This window comes from Esox lucius, chromosome 10, assembly GCF_011004845.1.
Source record: "Esox lucius isolate fEsoLuc1 chromosome 10, fEsoLuc1.pri, whole genome shotgun sequence".
In the NCBI taxonomy this organism is placed as follows: domain Eukaryota; kingdom Metazoa; phylum Chordata; class Actinopteri; order Esociformes; family Esocidae; genus Esox; species Esox lucius.
Genome location: NC_047578.1, coordinates 28,454,834 through 28,476,173, shown reverse-complemented (window position 1 = coordinate 28,476,173; position 21,340 = coordinate 28,454,834). Strand labels below are relative to the sequence as shown.

The 21,340-nt window shown below is 42.6% G+C and overlaps 1 protein-coding gene and 1 long non-coding RNA gene across 2 annotated transcripts in view; one reads left to right on the top strand and one right to left on the bottom strand.

Moving 5' to 3' along the window:
* The window catches only part of ago3b (argonaute RISC catalytic component 3b), a 73,170-nt gene that overhangs the window by 50,715 nt on the left and 1,115 nt on the right, over positions 1 to 21,340 (bottom strand). The window lies entirely within an intron of this gene.
* Positions 863 to 20,783, top strand: LOC105009146. The gene is made up of 4 exons (XR_002196426.2): positions 863 to 1,379; positions 1,533 to 1,590; positions 9,434 to 9,536; positions 19,971 to 20,783. It is a non-coding gene; the product is annotated as an uncharacterized LOC105009146 (long non-coding RNA).

Below are 21,340 nucleotides of genomic sequence, written 5' to 3'. Positions count from 1 at the left end.
GACTCACCATGACGCAAATAGTTACTGTATATCTTGCGCACTGACAGCTGTATGGAAAGGTGCTCTACTCTCGCTTAACTCACTCAGAATCTGGTACTACTGGTCTGAAGAAAGAGAAGACCGCTTTCATTGATGGTTGCGTTACAACAGATTATGTTGAAATGCCTTCAAATTTGTTAAGTACAATGTTGTTTTCATGAACTGAATGTTTATTACAATTGAACAACTGAGCAAGTCATACACTACTAAATCATTGCTAAGAAAAATGTTTTCAAGCTGGTTCTATAAAGGAACAAATGTATTGGTGTAATGCTCTTATAAGAGAAGGGCAGTGAACAGTTATAATGTAGGCTTCCAATGAACTGTGTACTATAATATAGCGGGCATAGCATAGACTTGTGCCAATAAAAGAAACTGTTTTTCTCAGACATTTGTTTTTTATTCCTTGCACATAGTATACAAAAACAAATCTAAAATGCAATATGCAGCAATTTCTAATATTTTATTGTGTTATAGCTCCTAGAAGGAAATCTGGCCATAGACAGATTAAATAGGTCCTCATTTATGGATGTCACATGATTAGTAATACAGAAGTGCCCGTATAAAAATGTCTGGAATGTTTTATTTCAGCTCATGAAACATTACTTTACATGTTGTTTATAGTTTTGTTCAATGTAAAAAGCTACACCACAGACTGCCAACCATGTTTCTTTCTTTTCGTTTATTAGAATAATCAGGCACGTTATGCATAGAATAGTCGATTATCAAAATAATAAATAATAGCAGTGCTAGTGTTAATGCATGTGATTAATTTTAAATCATTAATGCCATCAATTTATATTCTTGTCTTTACCGCATTTCTCTTTTTTCAGCCTCTGAACCATCCATAGTCAGTGCTTGACTTAAGCAGGAGCTGTCTGGAGAGGGCACTTTTTGCGTCAGCGAAAACTCCGCCTCTGACTCACAGGCTTGTGGAAGGTGGTCTCATTAATTCTTTCAACTGGATAGAACACATTTACTGAAAGTTCTTACCTAGGTTAATACGTAAAGAGGGAGGAAAATGTTATTCTGTTTCGAAATAACTGTGCTCTATTCATAACAGAGTCATTTCAGCCATTACAACTTCTCTGCTGAAATGTTGTTCTGAAAAAAAGAGATGTTTTGTCATGCCTTCCTACAGGCAATGGTAAAAGTTTAATTTCTCAGGCATGGCCGACAGTCTGCGATTTATTGAAACTGAAAATGGACAAGTCAATTATACTAGTGGTTTCTCCTCTGATTTCAATAATCGAGGATCAGGGTCGTGTTTTGAACGACAAAAAGGAATCGCAGCAGCATACGCAGGTCAAAACGAGATGGAGGACGAGAAAATACGTTAGGTGAATTTTCTTTGTACATCTAGGGGTTGAGACTGCCAGGCCACCTCTTTTCGTTTGGAATATAGAATTTGCTTTTACTCCTCACAAAACCGACAATTCTTTCTGCCGCATCCACACATCTTTTATATTTTAAATCCACTTATTTTTGAACAGATGACAACGACGTGTACAACGCAAGCCTCGGTGTCAACCCAGACTTTGCAAATTGGCAGTAGGTTACTTAATTGTTCTCAGTTTATTCACTCAGTACAGCATGACAAACACTATATAGCTGACAAGTGTAGATGTATTGATTGTATTAGTTAGTGAACTGTTATAAACTGTTGTAACCAATGAAGCAGAATATTAATTGTTTGTAATATGAGCTGAAACTGAAGGAGCAAGTAGGAGTATAGGAAACCCTGTTTAAGCGGTTGCCGGGGAGAGAAAGATTTAGTATGTCTGTTTTGTGAGAAACAGGACACAGGTTAGAGGCGCACACACAGTCGGACAGACAACACAGACACCACAAGGGGGGCAAGGGGGGTACTTGTAGTTATCCTATAAGGAATAGAACTGGGATTGGGCCAAGGACACACTTGCTTTGTAAGTTAACGCCTCTATCTTTTTGGGCGTAGTAGAAGTATAAAAATGATGTTTTGACTGTTGATCCTTAGACATTGTGCGGCGACACTTGTCTCCAGAAGCTTCTGTAATAAATGGATATACGATACGGTAATTGACCTGACCTACGCGAGATTCACAGGTTCCGAGCCGGCTCATGATAAAGGTAAGCAGAGCCTGTTATATCTAAATCTGCATATTGGCTATGAACTAAATTTTGAACCTGTGGAAAACGTATTGGTATACTGGTTTAAATTCAGGAGGTCAGAGGAACGGTCTGTGAGTTAGAGTCTCACTGTAAGTCGGGTTAGAGGCCCGTTACCGGTGTGTGAGTTAGAGTATCACTGTAAGTCGGGTTAGAGGCCCGTTACCGGTGTGTGAGTTAGAGTCTCACTGTAAGTCGGGTTAGAGGACCGTTAATCGTTCTAGGGTTGACTACCCTACGCCACTTCCCGACGGGGACGGTGTACGAAATACTTATTGTGTGTAAAGGTTCAGCTGGGTTAGAGGCCCGGGGAGTTTGGAACTCCCCATATTTTTTATAAGAAAACTGGATTCAAGTCCCAAAAGTGTTGGGTCAGGGACCCGTTCAGCTGGGTTAGAGGCCCAGGGAGTTTGGAACTCCCCGAATTTTTTAAAAGAGAACTGGGTTCAAGTCCCAAAAGTGTTGGGTCAGGGACACGTTCAGCTGGGTTAGAGGCCCAGGAAGTTTGGAACTCCCCGAATTTTTATAAGAGAACTGGGTTCAAGTCCCAAAAAGTGTTGGGTCAGGGACCCGTTAATCATTTGTTAATTATTCTGAGTCTGGGACTCACAGTAACATAAGTCAGGTTGAAATGGACGGGGAGTTTGAGAGAGAACTGTTGAGAGAAGTGTTGAATTGTTTGTTGTCAAGGAGAAGTGAGGAGTAGAGTAAATTGTGTTTTAAGAGAATTCCTGTCTGTTTGTAAGGAAGTGTGTGAAAGGAGACTCATTGGGAGTGATGCGCATAGTGGATAAATTGACAGTAGATGATAGTGATATTTGCTCGAGTTCTAGAAAAGGGACGTCTGGATAGATTGGAAGAAGGGTTAATGAAGAAAATAGCCAGATAAGACAAAGATTTGACAAATAGCCAGATAAGACAAAGTGCCACGAGAAAGTATTCAACAGTGGACAAAGGTTTTGGTCAAGTTTTGGGTAATTATTTGTGTAAACATAGTTTTCTTTAAAGTGGTTTCATTCAATTGTTTGAAAATATTGTGAAGGTGGTCTGTTGGTTAAGTTTGAATGAGTCCAGTTAAAGGATAGTGAGAGGAGTCAAATAGATAAGACGGCTTTTGGCTGCCGTCCCAGAAAGTAGGGAGTAACTCTAAGCATCCCAATCCAGAACACAGAGACACTCTAGGAGAGAGGTGCAAAAGATGACAGACACACCAAATGAAATTCAGGGAAGTAGATTCCCAATATTAAAATAGATTCAAATAGAGCTTCCAGGCTGATCAAATGGCAGAGGACGCTGGTAAGACCATAGGAGGTGGGCTGTGCATTTATGTAAACAAAGCATGGTGTGTACACACTAACATAACTGGGAGTCGCTCAATCAATCTGGAGTACATGATGACTAGGTTCTTTTTACTTGCCTCGGAAGTTTACATCTTTTGTTGTTACTGCAGCCTACATAACCCCAGATGCTAAACTAACAATAAGAGAACTGCAGGCTGCTATTAGCAAACCGCACATCCGGATGGTGCTTTTGTGGTTGGAGGGGATTTCAACCACTCAAATCTGAAAACAGTTTTTCCCAACAGTTTTTCCATCTAAATGTCTCCTGCCCCACCAGAGGATAAAATACACTACACCATGTGTATAGTTGTGCTCAAAAGTTTGCATACCCATGGAGGTAAAATATGTACTATTTGTAAAGAAAACATGAGTGTGCAGGCAAAACGTCTTTTATTTCTTATGGGATACACATTCAACTGTAGATCATAACAGAATGGCACAATCATAAAATAAAACTTGGCAACAAATAAAAAATAAACTGACCCCTGTTCAAAAGTCTGCATACCCTTAGTTCTTAAAACTGTGTATTACCCTCTTTACTGTCAATGACAGTGTGCACTCTTCTGTAATTCTGTCCCCGAATTCTTGCAGATGGTATAGCTGCCCATTTGTCTTGGCAAAATGGCTCTAGGTCATGCAAAGTCTTTGGTTGTCTTGCATGAACCGCACGTTTGAGATCTCCCCAGAGTGGCTAGATGATATTAAGGTCAGGAGACAATCTTTCTTGGTCTACCTGACTTGGCTAGGTATCAAGAGATCCTCAAATTTTCCACTTCTTAATAAGTGATTGAACAGTACTGACTGGCATTTGCAAGGCTTTTGATATATTTTGATATCCTTTTCCATCTTTATAAAGTTCCATTACCTTGTTGCGCAGGTCTTTTGACAGTTATTTTCTGCTCTCCATGGCTCAGTGTGTAGCCTGTTTAGTGCATCCATGTGAGAGCTAACAAACTCATTGACTATTTATACAAATACACTAATTGCAATTTAAAAAGCCACAGGTGTGGGAAATTCACCTTGAATTGCCATTTTCACCTGTGTGTGTCACCTTGTGTGTCTATAACAAGGCCAAACATTCAAGGGTATGTCAACTTTTGATCAGGGCCATGTGGGTGATTTCTGTAATCATTATGATTTACAAATGAGCCAAACAACTATGTGATAATAAATGGCTTCATATGATCACTATCCTTAAATAAAATACATTTTCTTTGCATGATCAGTCATATTTTCAGAAAAAATGCCAAAATGTCAATTTCTGCCAGGGTATGCCAACTTATGAGCACAACTGTATAAACATTCCGGAGGCTTACAAAGCTTTTCCCCTCCCCCATCTGGGACAGTCTGATCACCTTTCACTGTTCCGACTCCCCAAGTATTTGCCCCTGATTAATTAGGACCGCCAAATGCCTACAGGAATTGGCGTTTGAGTTTTTAATTAAAATAAAACTTCAATTTTGAAAGCTACACCCTCCTCCATCCATTACTTTTGCTAAAAATGCATATATTACAGTGCTCCATTGTCAGAATTCTAAATTTACAAACGGAAAACTATTTAGAGACAACTTGAATGGTGCACTGGTAAAATCACTGTTTTACAGTTCACTGCATCATCATGAGACCATGGTTTAAATCCTGCCCTCATGTTTACCCGGGTTCCCACAGAGGCAAGTGAAATGGGGAATGAAATATGGGTGCCTTGCCTCATTGGACTGTACTCTACCAACTCCTTCTGGTGGCTTGGGCGTTTGTGAGCTCAATCAAGGTAGAAGAGTGGAGAATGCATTCCCCCCAGTGTGTTAAGATTATGGTGCAGACTTCCAAGTTAAAGGGATTCTTGGTGATTTCCAGATTTTAGATATGTTCCTACATACCCAGAGTTAGACAAATTGATGGTACCAGTTGCTGTGTGAACTTTGAAGAAATTTGAAGTATACGTTAGGGCTGCACAATATTTCGTTTCAGCATCGACATTGCGACATTGCATAGGTACTCTTCAACTGTGAATGACTGAATCTAAAACAAAAATCCAGAAAATCACATTGTAAGATCTTCTATTTTATGGAGCCACTCCTTAGTTGCCCTGGCTATGTGTTTTGGTTCGTTGTCATGCTGGAAGACCTAGCCAGGACCCATCTTCAATGCTCTTACTGCCTAGAACATTTAAAAATATATTTTTTTAAACAGATAGGACCAGCATATGATTAGTATCGGCCTGTGATTGGAATTAAAACAAACCACTCCAGCGAATGCAGTCGGTATGCATGCAGTCACCCAAAGTCAGTATGCAGTCTACTGTAAGTCGCTCTGGATAAGAACGTTTGATAGGGCCGGACGATATGGCAAAAAACACGAACACAATATTTTTTCCTAAAATCATTAGATATTGATAAATATCCAAATATGCACTATGAATGGGATTTTTCTGTAATTTTAAGCTCAAACTCTAGAATATAAAAAAAAGATTACTGCAATGCGGTGTCTGAAACACTGTTGCCTGATCCACTTGTTGGCAGCATATCTTATGCAGGGTAATCTTTGTGATTGCTTTTAATTTCTCAGAAATGACTGATGCTTCCATAATCAGTTTGTTTTATACTTGTTGTTTCAAGCAATCTACATGATGTTTTATCTTCTTCCGCTTATCCGGGGCCAGCAGTCTAAGCAGAGATGCCCGGACTTCCCTCTCCCTAGACACTTCCTCTAACTCTTCCAGGGGGACACCGAGGCGTTCCCAGGCCAGCCGGGAGACATAGTCCCTCCAGTGTGTCCTAGGTCTGGAGGAGCAGCGGCTGTACTCTGAGCTCCTCCCGGGTGACCGAGCTTCTCACCCTCTCTCTAAGGGATCGCTCAGCCACCCTGCGGTGAAAGCTAATTTCGGCCGCCTGTATCCGGGATCTTGTCCTTTCGGTCATGACCCAAAGCTCATGACCATAGGTGAGAGTAAAAACGTAGATTGACCGGTAAATCGAGAGCTTCGCCTTGCGGCTCAGCTCTTTCTTCACCACGACAGACCGATACATCGACCACATTACTGCAGAAGCTGCACCGATCCGTCTGTCAATCTCCCGTTCCATTCTTCCCTCACTTATGAACAAGACCCCTAGATACTTAAACTCCTCCACTTGAGGCAAGAACTCTCCACCAACCTGAATTGGGCAAGCCACCCTTTTCCGACTGAGGACCATGGCCTCGGATTTGGAGGTACTGATTTTCATCCCAACCGCTTCACACTCGGCTGCAAACTGTCCCAGTGCATGCTGAAGGTCCTGGTTTGAAGGGGCCAACACGACAACATCATCCGCAAAGAGCAGAGACGAAATCGTGTGGTCCCCAAACCTGACACCCTCCGGCCCCTGGCTGCGCCTAGAAAATCTGTCCATAAAAATTACGACCAGAACCAGCGACAAAGGGCAGCCCTGCCGGAGTCCAACATGCACTGGGAACATGTCTGACTTACTGCCGGCAATGCGAACCAAGCTCCTGCTTCGGTCGTACAGGGACTTGACAGCCCTTAGCAAAGGACCCAGGACCCCATACTCCCGAAGCACCCTCCACAGGATGCCGCGAGGGACACAGTTGAAAACCAAGACAGCCCCACAACATCCAGAGACTTGAGGTACTCAGGGCGAATCTCATCCACCCCCGGTGCCTTGCCACCGAGGAGTTTCTTGACCACCTCAGTAACTTCAGCCCGGGTGATGGACGAGTCCACCTCTGAGCCCTCAGCCTCTGCTTCCTCAATGGAAGATGTGACGGCGGAATTGAGGAGATACTTGATGTACTCCTTCCACCGCCCGACGACATCCCCAGTTAAGGTCAACATCTGCCCACCTCCACCGTAATTAGCGTTGGTAGGGCACGGTTTCCCTCTCGGGCTGCTTTCCGCTTGGCCTGCCGGTACCCGTCAGCTGCCTCAGGAGTCCCACAAGCCAACCAGGCCTGATAGGACTCCTTCTTCAGCTTGACGGCATCCCTTCCTTCCGGTGTCCGCCACCGGGATTTCGGGCATTGCCGCCTCGACAGGCACCGGAGTCCTTACGGCCACAGCTCCAAGCGGCCGCTTCGACAATGGAGGTGGAGAACATGGTCCACTCGGACTCAATATCTCCAGCCTCCCTCGGAATCCAGTTGTAGCTCTGCCGGAGGTGTGAGTTAAAGATCTCTCTGACAGGAGACTCGGCCAGACGTTCCCAGCAGACCCTTACAGTACGCTTGGGTCTGCCGAGTCTGTCCAGCTTCCTCCCCCGCCATCGGATCCAACTCACCACCAGGTGGTGATCAGTTGACAGCTCCGCCCCTCTCTTTACCAGAGTGTCCAAGACATACGGCCACAGGTCAGATGAAACGACAACAAAGTTGATCATCGACCTACGGGCTAGGGTGTCCTGGTGCCACGTGCACTAATGGACACCCTTATGCTTGAACATGGTGTTCGTTATGGACTGTGACTAGCACAGAAGTCCAATAACTGAACACCGCTCGGGTTCAGATCAGGGGGGCCGTTCCTCCCAATCACAGCCCTCCAGGTGTCACTGTCGTTGCCCATGTGGGCGTTGAAGTCCCCCCGTAGAATGATAGAGTCCCCAGTCGGAGCACTTTCCAGCACCCCTCCCAGAGACTCCAAGAAAGCCAGGTACTCTGCACTGCCGTTCGGCCTGTAGGCACAAACAACAGTGAGAGACCTATCCCTGACCCGTAGGCGCAGGGAAACGACCCCCTCGTTCACCGGGGTAAACTCCAACACATGGCGGCAGAGCTGGGGGGCTATAAGCAAACCCACACCAGCCCGCCGCCTCTCACCATGGGCAACTCCAGAGTGGTGAAGAGTCCATCCTCTCTCAAGGAGTGTGGTTCCAGAGCCCAAGCCGTGAATAGAGGTGATCCAGACTCTCTAGTCGGAACCTCTCAACCTCACGCACAATCTCAGGCTCCTTCCCCACCAGAAAGGTGACGTTCCACGTCCCTAGAACTAGTTTCCGTGTCCAGGGATCGGGTTGTCGAGGCCCCCGCCTTCGACTGCCTCCCGATCCTCTACGCACCGACTCCTTATGGTCCCTCCTGCAGGTGGTGAGCCCACGGGAAGGCGGCCCCACGTCGCTCCTTCGGGCTGAGCCCGGCCGGACCCCGTGGTGTTTTTAGAACAAAAGCTCTGAAGAGCTCATGTGAAAGAACTTGAGTGATTGGTAAAAACACTAATTAGTGGAGAGAAAAATAGAAATGAGCAGTCTGCGTAAACAGCCTAAATCCAACTACACTGAAAAAAGTAACTTTGTGGTAAACTAAGATAAAAGTAAAAATGTCAGTATATTCACATTTTATTCATGTAAATATTTTTTGGGAAGAGTATGTTTTAATACAGATTTACTCATTCTATTTAAATGTTTTATAGTCGCTGCCCATACACCCCAAAATACTGAGTAAATGTTAATCTGAAAGCACTGCGTTTGAATCTGCGAATGCGCTTTTGGATAAGACAAGATCCTGGTGAATTGAGTAGAATTGGATCTAATACGGTTGGGTTTTTCACAGAGGTGCTGAAAGGCTGTGTTATCTCAGGTAAATTATTATTGCTTTTCTGTGTTTGATTTGTGATAGATGTCGGTGTTCATTTTGATAGTTTGATTTATGTTTGCTTGATGCAATATACATTACTTATGTCTATGGTATCAGACGGCAGCGCTAATGTCTGCTATCCCGTTGCTAGATAACTAACTTTAGCTAACGACGCTACGCTAGGCAGATCCAACCAGTATGGTAAACGTGCCTTTTATGGCATTATGGAAACAATTTACTTAAATGAAACATTCAATTAAGTATTAATACGTTTTGTACAAGATTAAAATGAATGTTTGTTTTAGCTAACCGTTTTAATATATCACATTGTGTCTGTTCATTTACAGGGGGATCCTTACTCGTAGGACAAGCCAAATACAGTGGACAGTTGAGGTCTAGGGATGAAGACAAATTGACAGGTTTCAACGTTGGTGTCATCAGCGACAAACAGTATGCCTCCTATGTTATGAGATGGTCATGCAAAAATTGCAACTTCAGGACATCAAAACGTTTAAAGCTCTTAAAGCATTATAGATTGAAACATCTACACACTGGTCAAGGGCATTCTCTACCCTGCTTGTACTCAGATTGTCCTTGTTCATTTAAAGGTTGGGGTGCACTTTGCACACATTTGTCTAGAGACCATACATAAACTGAACAGTTAGGGCAAATTGTTTCATTTTCATGTCTTTTATGTAATTCATGTACTTTTCACATACAAGAAATATTTTGAACACCTTGGCGCTCACCTGAAAAAGCACGAAACTGTTCATGTTTTTAAATATTGTGACTATAGTACTAATATATATTCAACTTTTGCTTCACATAAAATTTGAAAGCACTATCCTCAGTGCCTTTAAGATTTTGAACATACTGACATACCATATTTCAGATGTATTCAAGGCAGGCAACAAGATAGCAGTTGGTTGGTAGATGAAAGTTACTTCTGATGAAACACTTGTCCAGATTACTTTTAATTTGACTGCATCTTCAGTGTGCCTGTTAGATGTATAGTAGAGATTGTAGAGGAGCTCACATTTTTTACATGTTCAGCATCTGCACCCATAGTCTAAAACATTGTCCATAACACATTACAAACTCATAACGGCACTGTTGAAGAGCTGATTACAGATTTGGTAAATAGCATTTGTCTGTTAAATCCTATTAGTGCAGCCTTTAGTGAAGAAGGTCCTCTTGGCACAGCGTACAAAAGAAATGGGTACTTAAAAGAACCTCTATTGTTGAACCGTTAGAGTAACTTTCGATGCGAAAGAGGGAAAGACGTTCCAGTATGTACCAATTTTGCAATCCTTGTCACAAATTCTGAGAAATTGTGACATTCAGGAGAAGGTGTTGAAGAGTGCAAGTCATTTTGGTTCTTCATGTCAGTATATTCGTTTTCGTGATGGTTCCCACTTCAAGGAAAACCAATTTCTATTCTGGAGAGGAGTTAAGACTCACTTCTACTCTACTCTGATGATTTTGAAATATGTATTCCTTTAGGAACCTCTCTTAAGGAGCACAAAGTCTACTGGGTGTTATCTGATATTCCGTCAGTATAAGGTCTACATTATCATCAATTTACTTGGATGTTTTATGTAAGGCAGATGACACTAAGATTTGGCTATCCTCGAGTGTTAGAGCCTTTATTAACTGCTTTGAAGATGTTCTTTCTGTACCTTGTTTGGAAAAAATTAAAAAGGGCACTGTGTTTTCGGTGATTGCCGATAACTTTGGTGCCCATGCAGTGGGGGGATTTGTTGAATGTTTCAGTGCATCATACATTTGCAGATTTTGTGTCGGAGATCGGCCCCAGTTTCAGGAACTTGAAGTCAGAACAGGAGCGTTCCCTGTTAGAACAAAAAGCAACACCAGTTGGATGTTGAAGCAGCATTGGCTTGTGACACCCATTGCCACAGAGATAAAAGGCATTGTGCAATTACAGAAAGATTAAATCATTTTCATGTGACAACAGGTTACCCACCTGATGTACTGCATGATTTACTTGAGGGTATTGTACCTGTAGAATTGGCATTGTGTTTAGATATCTTTATAAAGAAAATATATTTCTCTCTTTGAAGAGCTTAATAGGATCATCAAGCATTTCCCATATAAGTCAAAGACAGGACAAATTGCCCCAGACATATACCATCAACCTTTGCCTCCAGTAAAACCATTGGTGGTAACGCACATGAAAATTCGTACTTACTGAGGCTGCTTCCACTTATGATTGGCCACAAAGTACAAGAAGAAGAACAGGCATGGCAGTTTTCATGACACGCAAAGATGTTGTTGAATTGGTTATGTCACCTACACACACAGATGAAAGCATTGGTCACCTGATTGCTGAGCATAGACAGATTTAGCAGTGTTTTTCCAGAAGGTAAATTGATTCAGAAACACAATTCTGTTGAGCATTACCCACAGCTCATTAAAGCATTCGGCCCATTACTGTCCTTATGGACAATGAGTTTTGAAGCTAAGCACAGCTTTATGAAAATAGTGAGACAGACTAGCTGCTTTCGTAACATTTTGAAGGCTATGGCAAAAAAAAAAAAAAAAATCCATGATTGCATCCATGGTTCAAATGTAAAAAACCCTGCTGTCTCTGTATCCAAGTTCGATTAGTAGTTGTAATTAAGAACATACAATAATTTCGATCACAGAAATGTCCTGAAGAGAAAGTTGATCATTTGACAAACAAGGCCAAATTTCAAGGCACCAGTTATGGTATTGGCACTCGAGTTCAGATCAGGGAGGCCATTCCTCCCCAGCAGTTATAGTATATGGCTCCACTGGTGGGTTGCCCGACTTTGCTGAGATATTACAAATCATCGTTGTTCGTGACAGCTTAGTGTTTGTAGTGAAAATGCAAAATACATGGTACTGTGAGTATTTTAGATGTCCACAAGCATAGTCAAAGTAATGATTATGGATCTAGTTGAGGAGTCAACTCACTGACACATACCCATTGGCTACATATGCAATGGGATGGGGTCGAATGGTTTCTCTGAAACACCACATCTGCTTGTCAAACTAGGTAAAGTCACTGTACTTTTTTTGAAACCAACTTATGCCTTATTGTTATGCAACACCTTGTAAGGACTTTGTGTATTCCAGATATAAATTTGTTAAAAAATATATATATTTATTGTATACTTTTTCTGATCTGTCTAGAGCATGCATTAATCATATGGTCTTGTCTTAACGAATCATGTCTTTGTACTTTGTTTTCTCTTGCATTTCTGCTTGCCCAAGGCTGTGATGTCTGCCCCAACTCAACTACATGTTATTATTGAAGAGACTAAAGTTCACAAGTTAACCCTGCCAGATGTGGAAAAACTGCCTGTGGACAAACTTTTGGCAGCTGCAATGGATCATTTTCAACTGCAGATATGGTTAAGGACAAAGACACAATCTAACAGGTTAAAACAGAACCTTCTGTTATCCTCACATTGACTCCCTTCAATGAGGCTACGGTTTCAGTGCTACAGGATCTGTCTTTCCAGGATGACAGTTCCTCAGTTAGTTCAATCGACTTTTCCATTTTACCAGAGCCCAAAGAGTATTGATCACAACCGTGGCCAACTAATTTTGTGATACCCACGTTTTCACATACTCTGGACATGCCCCTTCAAGCTAGAAACAAGGCTTATGAAAGTGATGGCTCACTCCTTCAGAATCCAAGCATGAACTCAGACATACATGAGAAATTTGCCGGTGCAATATCCCACTATACTGCCTATCCCACTGGTCTTCAAATACAGACAGTTGTAGAAGCTCTGACAACAAATCATGCATGCCTAAGGGAGCCTGGAACCTCCTTTTCAGGCATGTATGGGTGGCAGCAGTGTCTTAAATACAAAATGTCTAATTACCGTTCTAAAATGAGAAGGCGTGATGTTCCTTGTCCTGAGCTTGATATAAACTCTTTGAAAAGCAAAACCCTTGGTGAGAGAAATCCTGCAAAGAAATGCAAGAGACCAAGGAGAGCAGAGGTGAACTACTTTCCTCCACATCCAAGTGGAAAAACTAGTGCCAGTCTGGAGATTTATTGATGACACTCAAAGATGTTGTTGAGTAGGTTATGTCACCTACACACACACACAGATGAAAGCATTGGTCTCCTAGATCAGTGGTTCCCAACCAGGGGTACTAGGACCCCTGGGGGTACTTGGCCTCTCCACAGGGGGTACTTGAAAACACTCATGACACCATAGACTTACTAGTGAAATTAACATGAGGGGGTACTTCAGGGGTACTGAAAGCAGTGCAAAAACATTTTGGGGGTACAGTAACTGAAAAAGGTTGGGAGACACTGACCTAGACAGCCTGATTGCTGAGCATACACATATATTTAGCAGTGTTTTTCCAGAAGGTAAATTGATTCAGAAACACAATTTTGTTGAACATTACCCGCAGCTCATTAAAATCAACATGGTTAAAAACACCCTGTACAGAATTTACCATCCCTTCTCTAAGAATCCAGCCGTTACGTATAGTGGTTACTTTTGTTAAGCACATACCCGGGAAGAGACAAGGGAGAGAGTTCAGTGTTACAAACTTGTCCGCTACACACCAAAACGTATTGTCCTGATGAAGGCCAAAGGAGGTGTCGTGGGGACCAAGCTTAGGCTGTTCCTGGACAAACTGAGTCAGGTGTGCTTGTTCAAATTTTTGGCCGGGAGATGGACCTACTGTCTCTCACACACACGGCCCTATGCATACGCATATACAGCACAAATCCTCACACTCAGTAGATTCGATGCCCCTGATGTTCCATTTTTCACAAATGGTGCTCCATGCGCTCATATCACTGCTTTTGCACATGTATGCTCGTGTTCCCACTTATTCTATGAATAATAGTTCAGTATTGACACAAAATTAATTTGTTCATAGACCCAAAGCTTTGAGATGAGACGTGAAGCTGTTATCTGCAGCCTTATATTGTACCTTGGCGAGAAAGAAGAGGAACTTTTTGAAGATTGCCTGGAGAAGCATTTTCTTATGACATGGTTTAAAATGTTTGTGTTATAATTTAAAGTGCAAGTAAAAGTAAAAGAGGAAGGCAGGGGAAGGAATGGAGATATTACGCTCAACGATGGCCCAAATGGCACATTGAAAAAGAAAACAAAATCTTACAGTGAGGGAATATCTTTTTTTATCCCCTGCTGATTTTGTATGTTTGCCCACTGACAAAGGAATTATCAGACTATAATTTTAATGGTAGGTTTATTTGAACAGTGAGAGACAGAATAACAACAAAAATAATCCCGAAAAACATGTCAAAAATGGTATAAATTGATTTGCATTTTAATGAGTGAAAAGTATTCGACCCCACTGCAAAACATGACTTAGTACTTGGTGGCAAAATCCTTGTTGGCAATCACAGAAGTCAGATGTTTCTTGTAGTTGGCCACCAGGTTTGCACACATCTCAGGAGGGATTTTGTCCCACTCCTCTTTGCAGATCTTCTCCATGTCATTAAGGTTTTGAGGCTGATGTTAAGCAACTCGAACCTCCAGCTCCCTCCACAGATTTTTTATGGAATTAAGGTCTGGAGACTGGCTAGGCCACTCCAGGACCTTAATGTGCTTCTTCTTGAGCCACTCCTTAGTTGCCTTGGCCGTGTGTTTTGGGTCATTGTCATGCTGGAATACCCACCCATGTCCCATTTTCATTGCCCTGGCTGAGGGAAGGAGGTTCTCACCCAAGATTTGATGGTACATGGCCCCGTCCGTCGTCCCTTTGATACGGTGAAGTTGTCCTGTCCCCTTAGCAGAAAAACACCCCCAAAGCATAATGTTTCCACCTCCATTTTTGACGGTGGGGATGGTGTTCTTGGGGTCATAGGCAGCATTCCTCCTCCTCCAAATATGGCAAGTTGAGTTGATGCCAAAGAGCTTGATTTTGGTCTCATCTGACCACAACACTTTCACCCAGTTGTCTTCTGAATCATTCAGATGTTTATTGGCAAACTTCAAATAGGCCTGTACATGTGCATTCTTGAGCATGGGGACCTTGCAGGCGCTGCAGGATTTCAGTCCTTCATGCCGTAGTGAGTTACCAATTGTTTTCTTGGTGAATATGGTCCCAGCTGCCTTGAGATCATTGACAAGATCCTCCCGTGTAGTTCTGGGCTGATTCCTGACTGTTCTCATGATCATTGCAACTCCACGAGGTGAAATCTTTCATGGAGCCCCAGGCTGAGGAAGATTGACAGTAATTTTGTCTCATCTCATCATCTTCATCCGCTTATCCGGTATCGGGTCGTGGGGTCAGCAGCTCCAGCAGGGGACCCCAAACTTCCCTTTCCAGAGCCACATTTGCCATCTCTGACTGGGGGATCCCAAGGCGTTCCCAGGCCAGTGTCTAAATAATCTCTCCACCTAGTCCTGGGCCTACCCCGAGGTCTCCTCCCAGCTGGATGTGCCTGGAACACCTCCCTACGGAGACGTCCTGGGGGCATCCTTACCAGATGCCCGAACCACCTCAACTGGCTCCTTTCGATGCAAAGGAGCAGCGGCTCTACTTCAGAGTTCCTCACGGATGACTGAGCTTCTCTAAGGGAGAAGCCAGCCACCTTTCTGAGAAAACCCATTTCAGCAGCTTGCACTTGCGATCTAGTTCTATCAGTCATGACCCAGCCTTCATGATCATAGATGAGGGTAGGAACGAAAATTGACCGATATATCGAGAGCTTTGACTTCCGGCTCAGCTCTTTTCATCACAACAGTGCGGTAAAGCGAATGCAATACCGCCCCCGCTTCTCCAATTCTCCGGCCAATCTCCTGCTCCATTGCCCCCTCACTCATGAACAAGACCCTGAGATACTTGAACTCCTTCACTTGGGGTAACGCCTCATTCCCTACCCGGAGGAGGCACTCCATCGGTTTCCGGCTGAGAACCATGGCCAGCTCGGCCTAGGGTGCTCTGGTACCACGTAGACTTATGAGCATCCTTATGTTCGAACATGGTGTTCATTATAGATAATTCATGACTAGCACAGAACACTAGCAACAAACAACCACTCGAGTTCAGATCAGGGAGGCCATTCCTCCCTATCACGCCTCTCCAGGTGTCTCCATCATTGCCCACGTGTGCGTTGAAGTCCCCCAGCAGAATTATGGAGTCCCCTACTGGAGCCCCATACAGGACTCCATTCTGGGTCTCCAAGAAGGTCAAATACTCCGAACTACTGTTTGGGGCATATGCACAAACTACAGTCAGATTCCCCCCCCCACAACCCGTAGGCGACCCTCTCATCCACTGTGGTAAACTCCAACATAGCGGCACTCAGCCGGGGGTTATCCCAACCCCCGCGCGATGCCTAACTCCCTGGGTAACTCCAGAGAAGAATAAAGTCCATCCCCTATCCAGGAGTACGGTTCCAGAACTGAGACTGTGCGTGGATGTAAACCCCACCAGATCTAACTGATAGCGCTCCACCTCCCCCACAAGTTCTGGCTCCTTCCCCCACAGAGAGGTGACGTTCCACGTCCCCAGAGCCAGCCCCTGCCGCCCGGGTCTGGTCCGTCAAGGCCCCTGGACATCACTGCCATCCATATGGCAGCGCACCCGACCCCAGCGGTTCATCCCATGAATGGTGGGCCCATAGGATGGAGAGGGGGGTGCCACGTTGCTTTTCCGGGCCCGACCGGGCTCCGTGGCAAACCCGGCCACCAGGCGCTTGCCGGCGAGCCCTCCCTCTGAGCCTGGCTCCAGACGGGGGCCCTGGGCTTCCTCCGGGCAGTGTAATTCCTCCTCTTCCTCGTTTGTGCATATTTTTTTTTTAACCATTCTTAGTCTGGCTCCTCCCCTGAGACCACTTTGCCTACCAGGAGCAGTAAGGCCCAGACAACACAGCCCTCAGGTTCATAGGAACACACAAACCACCTTATCCACCACGATAAGTTGATGGCTCCCGGAGAGTTATTTTGTGTTTCTTCCATTTGCGAATAATCGCACCAACTGTTGTCACCTTCTCACCAAGCTGCTTGGCGATTGGCTTGTAGCCCATTCCAGCCTTGTGTAGGTCTACAATCTTGTCCCTGACATCCTATGACAGCTCTTTGGTCTTGGCCATGGTGGAGAATTTGGAACCGGATTGATTGATTGCTTCTGTGGAGAGGTCTTTTATACAGGTAACAAGCTGAGATTAGGAGCACTCCCTTTAAGAGTGTGCTCCTAATCTCAGCTCGTTACCTGTATAAAAGACACCTGTGAGCCAGACAGCTTTCTGATTGAGAGGGGATTAAATACTTATTTCACTCATTAAAATGCAAATCAATTTATAACATTTGACATGCTTTTTTCTGGATTTTGTTGTTGTTATTCTGTCTCTCACTGTTCAAATAAACCTACCATTAAAATTATAGACTAATGATTTCTTTGTCAGTGGGCAAATGTACAAAATCAACAGGGGATAAAATTATTTGTTCCCTCACTGTATATATTTTGGCTTTTCATCTGGAAGAACAAACTACATGTATATGTTTCTGTAATTCAAATTAAGTACAATCACAAAAAGGTAATGTGCTCTGGGCTTCCAAAGCCATAAGGTTTCCTTGCACTGTAAATGGACAGAGGCACACAATTTGTGTGAAAGCAAAATTCAAGCCACATTCATTCAGGGGCAACAATCTGTGGAGTACAGCCATGTTCTCCAAATTTTTGCCGGACCGTGTAAGCGGAGTCAGCCAAGAAGAGCAAATGTCTCTTACTGAGTGACTGACCGAGCTGCAACCAATAGGTCCCACGTTCGAATCTCGTTACAGTCAAAGCAAATTATGCATTAGGATTTGTTCTGGATAGATACAAACTTTGCCTGCTACAACCTTCAGTAGCTGCATTATAGTAAGCCTAAAATAAAACTGTTCATGGTTATATTGCGACTGTTTCTGGTGGATTTACATGAAAATACAGTAATAAAAAAAGTAACTGTAATCCGTTACGTTACCAACAAAGATACTGTAATCGGATTACAGATACTTTGAAAAAATTTATGATTACTTTTGGATTACTTCAATTGAAAAAGAATAGGTGCATGAAATAATTGACATGTTTAAGTTTATTATTTAATGTTATAAAAACATAGTTATTTGAACCAAAATATGAACTGCGCGCCTCAGTTGTGCATGTGACCATCATGCACGCAAAAGTGGACGCGTATAACCAGTTTTGTGATGGAGGAAGCGCTAGTTTAAATTTCAATGGATTTGTTTGGTCGGGTTGGCTGGTAAAAATAGAGTATATCTTCAATAATATTAGCCAAGTCATATTACATTTAATTTAGATATCTACTCAATGCATAAATCTCAGAACAATGATAGGCAACAGCCCTACCTGGTGTTATATCTTTTTGAAGTTTCAAGGTTTATACGTAAAATGCACCGAACAACACAGACAAAACGAGTTGCACCGAATAACTTTTACAGGAATTGTTTAATAGATTAGGCAACTATTTGTTAGATAGGTGTAACATGGCGCTGCCTTCAAGATAAAACATTGTATGGAATTTACCACGACATATGAGGAGAAAGGCGTGTTGGGAAGCACTCTGCCAAAGGATGATTATTTGCATTTCATGCAGCCACATCAACTCTGTCCATACAGGTAGGCCATGTGATTCTGTTTGCTTTGCATCTCTGAAAATTGTGTTTATTGGTTATAATTGGCTGCTGACTTTTAATTTAAGCTAAGAGTGCAGGTTTATAATCACAGTTTCTCAGGTTTATAATCACAGTTTGAAAATCCATCACTGGTGACCATAATAATTGCAGGTTCCAGAACTGAGACTGTGCGTGGATGTAAACCCCACCAGATCTAACTGATAGCGCTACACCTCCCCCACAAGTTCTGGCTCCTTCCCCCACAGAGAGGTGACGTTCCACGTCCCCAGAGCCAGCCCCTGCCGCCCGGGTCTGGTCCGTCAAGGCCCCTGGCCTTCACTGCCATCCATATGGCAGCGCACCCAACCCCAGCGGTTCATCCCATGAATGGTGGGCCCATAGGATGGAGAGGGGGGTGCCACGTTGCTTTTCCGGGCCCGACCGGGCTCCTTGGCAAACCCGGCCACCAGGCGCTCGCCTGGATTAACTGGATTAAGTGGAATGAATATTGAAGTAAAAAGCAATGGTTTAGAAACCCATTTCGAAAGGCACTGTACATAACCCGTAATGTAAAATGCGAAATCCGTTTCTGGACAGCTACGTAAACTCTAACATTGATTGATCCCACCAAAGGTGTTCAGTTGGTTACAGGTTATTCCTATTTGTTTTCTAATGCCTCTTAATACGAAAGTAATCTAAAAGTAATTCAAAGTAAGCAAATTACGTTACTGAGTTTGAGTAATCAAAAAGTTACGTTACTGATTACAAATGTGGACAGGTAACTTGTAACTGTAACTGATTACATTTAAAAAGTAACCTACCCAACCCTGATGTCTAATAATTGTGCACGTAGTGAAGTCTATTACTGGCTAATAAGTTGTTAAAACGGCCAGTGGCAAAACCCATGGTCATAGATGCTGTTTGTGGTGGAGGTAAACTTAATAAGAAATGTTTCAAACATTGCGTGATGTTAATGCGTATCAAAATATGGAGACCTGGGTTTGAATCCAGTGGGGGCATTAACATTTATGCCTATAATTGCAGGCGGGCTGAACTAGGGTTGCCTAGCTCCTTTTCTGGTTTACTAATGGCGGTTTCACTGTCAAACAGATGTAATTTGAGCTATGTTTAGTAACTGCACTTATTCATTCTGCCCTGTCACTTCTATTTTGATTTGTTTCTCAGTCAGAATCAGGGAGTTTTATTCTATAGAATTTTGTTCAATCAACAATTCAATAGACTTCTTTTAATTTTTCTTGTAAATTGTACGTAGGAAGACAGCCACGGTGATGCCACTCAACACGTCCTCAAGATCCTGGTTGTCCATGGTGGGGATGGAGAGGATCCAGTGGATGTATCCATTCTTCTTGAAGGAAAGCAGATGTTGCCAGGATGTGGCAGTACTGCTAAAGCTTGCACGCTGCTTATGGGGCTGGTTTATGCTCTCAACATTGCATACCCACCAACACTGGGCTACACTTGAGGTGTTTCAGAAACTTTTCTTAGAACTGGATGGGAGTAAGCTCTCCCCAAAAGTACATGCTTTAAAGTTGAAGATGGTGTTTTAAATGGTATCACAATGGCAGGTTCTGTACTTCAGCTCCCTTGGACCCTGCACTCAGATACAGTAAATACACTTGCAGCGGCCTTCTTCAGTTTTGACTCATTTACTGGTTATCCACATCTACTGTTGTTTTTGTCATGTGATATACCCTTCTATATGCCACTGGGAGGGATACACTTTGTATACACTAGAATCAAATAATTAGCAGTGATATTTTTATTGTATATTTTTGATCTGTTCAGTGAATGGGAATTGAATTGTTTAACAGAACAGCAGACACTTGAGTGAGCAATCAGTCATACTTGACTTTTTCAATAGAGATCATTGGGGGTACATGTGTTGTTGATTAATGCCAGTCATGCCACTGTTACGTTTATGGCTGTTGAGATTTCATTTGTTTAAAATAAGGGCTCTAGTATGTCGTTCCAAACCAGAGGAGGTTCTACTGAATGCACCAGAAAGTGCTTGTTTGCAGACTTTACCAGTTGATGCGAACATTAGTGATTTATTGGTATTTAATGTTGACAAAATAAACATTATTTTATTGTATTTTAGTTGTGTGATTTGTGATGAAAGTAAATTAAATGCATAAAGAATGATACTACTTATTTGGTAACATTTATCAAAAGCAAATTGGCAACATTACCATAATTATAGTGAGTAATATAACTTCATACAACTAATTAATTGAAAATGTGAAATAGAAATTGTAATAACATCTACTTATTTACTTCATAACAGTAAACAATACAGTATGATTTAATATTTTGATTAGTGATATCCTTGTCTACAAAAAAAATTTAATAGACTTTACTTGATTAGTTAAAATAAATATAACTTAACTAAAATTAAATTAACATTTACTTAATATCTTCATGTTGTAGGTACATTTTACTTGATATTGGCAAGTGAGTTGTACTTGATAGTGCAGCAGTGAAATTTACTTAAGTGCTAGTGCAAATTGTTACAAGGATTTTATCAAGTATATCTTACTTAATTTTTCATTTTTTCCAGTGGTGAGAACCATTTAATTACATTTTCTCCATGCAAAACTTGCTATGCAAAAGCCTGACAGATCT